Source organism: Armigeres subalbatus, chromosome 1 (assembly GCF_024139115.2).
Source record: "Armigeres subalbatus isolate Guangzhou_Male chromosome 1, GZ_Asu_2, whole genome shotgun sequence".
NCBI classification, from domain to species: Eukaryota; Metazoa; Arthropoda; class Insecta; order Diptera; family Culicidae; genus Armigeres; species Armigeres subalbatus.
Genome location: NC_085139.1, coordinates 80,076,513 through 80,081,758, shown reverse-complemented (window position 1 = coordinate 80,081,758; position 5,246 = coordinate 80,076,513). Strand labels below are relative to the sequence as shown.

Below are 5,246 nucleotides of genomic sequence, written 5' to 3'. Positions count from 1 at the left end.
CATGGCCATGAATGGATACAACATACCTGCGCAGGGTTTACTAATGAATGATGCGGTTCGTCAACCGGGAGGGGTGCACCGACGGAATGCGATGATTCACTCAATGCAGGGGTGCACCGCAGGAATCTTCTCCACCGAGAGCGTTCGCAACGCTTCGAAAGGGATGAAATAACCGGGGGCTCGCTCGCAAAGGGGTCGAACGACAGTTGCGGGGAGGAGTCGGCGGAACCGGTACGCTACCCGATCAATCGCTAACGATCGCAGGAAGGCCGGTGAGATACTTCTCGACCCCGTTTGGCTACCAGTGTCTGGCGGACCCAGCTGAGCCCCGTCTCGGGAGAGTTCCACGTGTCCGCTAACGAACAATTCAAAATGGCGAGGCTAACGAGATAGCTTTGCCCGTAACAAAAGCGCCCTTTTGGACGCTAATGTCCAATGCAATAGAAAGAATTAGAACCATTCGCATAAAGAACAATTTTAATGATAAATTACCTTTTTTTAAAAACTATAAATTCACGCAAGCAGAGCGTTCGCCGCTGGTGATGTAGTAGCCGGAAACTATTATTTATAGAAAAGCAAATAAATTATGAAATATAATTATGAATTCGCTTGAACCACTTTTTAAACCAGATAGGTTTTTTTTAATTTAAACTAGTTTAATTAACACACCTTGAACTTGAAAAAGAAACCAAAAAATCACTACGACTGGCTTCTGCTCGAAGGCCGACGATAAATGAAAATGAGGGAATCAAATTAATTGTTCCTCTATGCGATTTATTTCAACATCTACCTATACTATTTCCAATAAATTTAGACGAGTTCCACAGTTTACCTATACTCTACTTTATCAAGGGCCATCTAGAATTAATCCTAAAGCTATCATTTTAGTACAATGCGCACCAAACTTGTATGCAAATTTGAATTTTCTTAGGCAAAAATAATAATGATTCACAAAAATATTTTCTATTTTCCAATTGAACTTTTAATCGATAAAATAAACAAAATTCAGTAAACCGTTACAGTGGATGAGTTCCAGGAAGTTAGAACTGGCTCACCACAAGACTGAGGTGGTTGTTGTTAACAACCGAAAGTCGGAGCAACAAGCGGTGATAAGGGCAGGCAACTGCACGGTCACCTCTGAACGCTCCATCAAACTCTTAGGGTAATGATCGCCGATAAGCTCACCTTTGGTAGCCACGTCAGTTACGCCTGCAAGCGTGCCTCCACAGCTATAGTGGCATTGTCCCGGATGATGTTCATTAGCTCTGAGGTTTATGCCAGCAAGCGCAAGCTTCTGGCTAGTGTCGCTCTGTCCATACGGAGGTATGGGGGGCCAGCTTGCGGCACGGCCCTGCGTATTAACTGCTACAGAACGAAGTTAGAAAGTACGTATAGGCTCATGTGCCTATGCGAGCACGTACCGTACCGTGTCGCACGATGCACTTTGCGTCATCACCGGTATGATGCCTATTGACATCGTTATCAGTGAAGACATAGAGTGCTTCGAAATGCGCGGCACGAGAGGCATCCGTAGGACTGTCAGGTTGGCCTCAATGGTCAAATGGCAGCGTGCGTGGACAGTTCCACTAAGGGTAGATGGACACATAGGTTGATACCGGAGATAGGTACGTGGGTCAAGAGGCGCCATGGGGAAATCACTTTCCACCTGACCCAGGTCCTTACAGGCCATGGTTGCTCCAGACAGTTTCTACACCGGTTCGGACACTCGGCCTCGCCCGAGTGTCCGGTGTGCGTTGGTTTAGAGGAAACGGCGGGGTCTGTGGTCTGGACACTACCCCGGACAACCTAGTCCGGAGGATGTGTAAAGATGAAGTTGGCTAGAACGCCGTTTTATCGGCTATCGTCCAAATCGTCTCGGAGCTACACAGAAGGTGGCGCGTGGACTCAAGGGTGGCCAGTTCAGGCGCAAATAAGAGGTGGTCCAAGGGATCGGAGTCGGCTTCATGGGTCATACCGGTGGTCATGCTCTGTGGTCGAACTCAATCCTTTTATCGAACAAGTGGCCGCGCGAAGAACAACATGGTATCGTCGCTTTCGCGGCGTCGGTCAACCGGGCGGGTTCCGAACCCGAGGACGGAAAGGGGTCCTCGTCAAGGCTGGGGCAGGCGTAGGTACCGCGCCGGCAATTCCCTCTGTGTGCTGGCGAATAGGCCCTATCGCAGAAAGGTCAATTTGGTGTGCACGCGGCATCATCATTCTTGATACCAGTCGTGCAGAGGGAAGCAGGCGCGAAGTCGACCCTGCCTGTTATTGATACCATATTCTGTTATGAACTAGCCCTGCATAAGAGGTAAAATATCAAAGGAATAATACCAAAAACTAATATGCACAATACTTGAACAATAACATACTCAGTTATTAAATTGAATGTCAATACCAAATGCATAACCAATTGTTATTTGCTTGGTATTGAAATACCTAAGCAAGTTATGCCTCAAGTATTCTGCATATAAGTTTTTGGTATTTTACCTCTAGTTCATACCAATTTCTGTTATTGAGGTCGTCGCTCCTGCTCGGGTATGACATCCAGATATGATTCTGGGGATATTGAGCACCCTGAGGTTAGTTTCGAGACCCCTGGGTGGAACTTCCGGAGGCATAAAAATTTACTATTTTCAAAATGTCACAAACTATGGCAATTTGATCAATCTTGGTGAATTGGTGTACTTGGGTTCACTGCTAACTGCCGAAAATGAAATCAGCAGAGAAATTCGGAGACGCATAGTGGCTGGAGATCGTACGTACTTTAGACCAAGACGAATAGGGTTCGCCACCGTACCAAACTTACTATCTACTATCTAGACCAATAATCCTCTACGGACACGAGACCTGGACGATGCTCGTGGAAGACCAACACGTGCTGAAATTCCAAAGGAAAGTGCTGCGTAATATCTATGGTGGGGTGTTGATGGCGGACGGTACGTGGAGGAGGCGAATGAACCACGAGTTGCATCAGCTGTTGGGAGAACCATCCATCGTTCAAACCGCGGAAATCGGTCGGACAGTAGCCCGTTGAAAAAGGTTTTCGGCAACGATCCGACGGGAAAGACGATCAAGTGGAGGGCGATTGGCGAACCCTCCGCAGACTGCGTGGCTGACGACGTGCAGCCACGGACCGAGCTGGATGGAGAAGACTTTTATGCACTGCACAGGCCACTCCGGCCTTAGTCTAATAAAAAACAAATAAAGCTGAATGAAATGAATAATGTAGAAATGTATTGAAATCTAACATCCTTTGGTTGGGTATAGCTGATGTCAAAAGGACAACAGTGCCCGGGCTGCACTATCAGCTAAGTACGCAACCCTCGATCCGTGGACCCGACCCGTGAATGCTTCTTCCTAGATGTCAACCGACCATTTTGCAGCCCAACAGGCGTTATTAGCGTTACGAAATTTGTTCTGCTTGTCAGCTCCGTACTGTTCAAGTAATTTCAGAAACGTTATCATTCCTTGACCATTACTTGTCCCTATCTATTTACACAATACTTTTACCACGAATGAATTTGAAAGGACATACAGGAGAAAAACACTGTACATTATTTGATCTCTCGTAACTGTTCAGAACACTTTTGTTCCAGAAATATTCTCGGTTATTAATACATATTAGCTCTTGTATGTCGCACATTTTGCATAAATAACCTCTAAACTACTCCTACGAGAAAAAGTCTTTCTATCCAATTACACCTACAGTTCACTATTTAATAGTTTGATGACTATTACATTTCGGCAAAACTTTCGTTGATATAATATTTCAAATTACGATCTAGCAGGACGCCAACCCAGAGAAACGTTAGACCCTGCAGAGCAGTCTCGGCGGTTAGTTAAACAACTTTCGTCGGGAATTTTCTCAGAACTCAATGCTTCCACTCAACTGGCTTTAGCTACTTGCTCTCCAATGCCAATTCGTTTCCCAGACCCGGAATGTAATTTAAAAGTTTTCAACTTTTCCGAAGGCAAACCGCCGGTACTTCTCCCATGCTTCACCTGCTGTGCGGAAATCCCGCTCCACGAACGTTGGCGAATGGTACCCCATTTCTCATTAATTCTTCTTTATTATAAACAGCTTTGACGAACTCTGCTCGGGATGGGCAGGTACTTTCGAGTCGAATCTCACCGAGAAGAGCCGCTGCGCTGCTGCTACTGGCCGGTGCCAGTAAACTCTGTACCATGGCTCGGAGCTGTGACCACTTTTACCAACTATAAATTAGTAATTTCAGCACAAAATTTTATCTGTTCCTTTTTTCCTATAAAAAGACTCTAACAGTCTTTCCTTGCAAGAGGACAACAACAGCATCAGCACAAGCAAAACTACAACCCGAAACCCAATCCTGTAGGCGGTAGCAATTCGGAGTGTACCCAACTTTGAGTGAGAGATCCACCCACAACCAGGACCGCTTTGCTGTCGGAACTTTCCCCTGGCCGCGCCCCTCTCGACGGCGAACCGAATATCAGGAAGGAAGTTGCTGCTGCTGCTGCTGCCTTGCTTCGTTCGGGAGGAGGCACTGCCGCCAGTCAAAAGAACTCTTCACACTCCAAAGCATGCGAACTCTCGCCCAGGCAGGGTTTCCACCGGAGAATGAGAACAACCGAAGCGTAAATTTTAGTTTTTGGAAATGTTCTTTTATAGTTGAACGCTTCAATGGCGTGTGGTGGTGACCGGTGAAAAACTCGAACTTTTCTCTGAAATAACAACAAAACCTTTTTTGACATTTGCCCCTTTTCCCTACCCTCAGTCATCGGTTTCCGGGCCCGGTGCTTCTTAGGGTCTGACCCATTCGGAAAATTCAACCTAAAAAGGATACTTTGAAAATATTGGTTGTAGGGTCAATCTGCATTCCAATAAAACATGCGTGAAGCACAACGCGAACTGTCACTTTTGAATTTGAATACGAATTCAATTCGTGAAATAAGACAGAGCATATCCATTGGTATATCCAAGTTGAACGTTTGATCTCCAGTTGGCTATCCTAACTGATATTATGAGTTGTAGAATGATTAATATTATACTATTTATTGAAATCTAACGTTTCATGCAGCAACATATTTCAAATCGTTCAACAACACCCTATTCCCTGACTGAGGAGCGGGACCGGGGTACAGCACAGAACAACTCATTCTTGGGTTCGATGGGGCAGAAGGACATTATTTCATAGCACCAACCGCTGCCCTACATCGCTCACCTTCCCGGCTTTCATCATCGCTGTGCACCAGAATCTCGCTGTTGG

The 5,246-nt window shown here is 45.9% G+C and overlaps 1 long non-coding RNA gene across 1 annotated transcript; it reads right to left on the bottom strand.

The window, feature by feature from the left end:
* Nucleotides 1-216: 216 nt before the first annotated feature.
* Nucleotides 217-719, bottom strand: LOC134213693 (uncharacterized). Its single transcript, XR_009979510.1, has 3 exons — nt 670-719; nt 493-558; nt 217-425 (listed from the first exon to the last, which is right to left on the bottom strand). It is a non-coding gene; the product is annotated as an uncharacterized LOC134213693 (long non-coding RNA).
* Between the last annotated feature and the right edge of the window lie 4,527 nt (nt 720-5,246).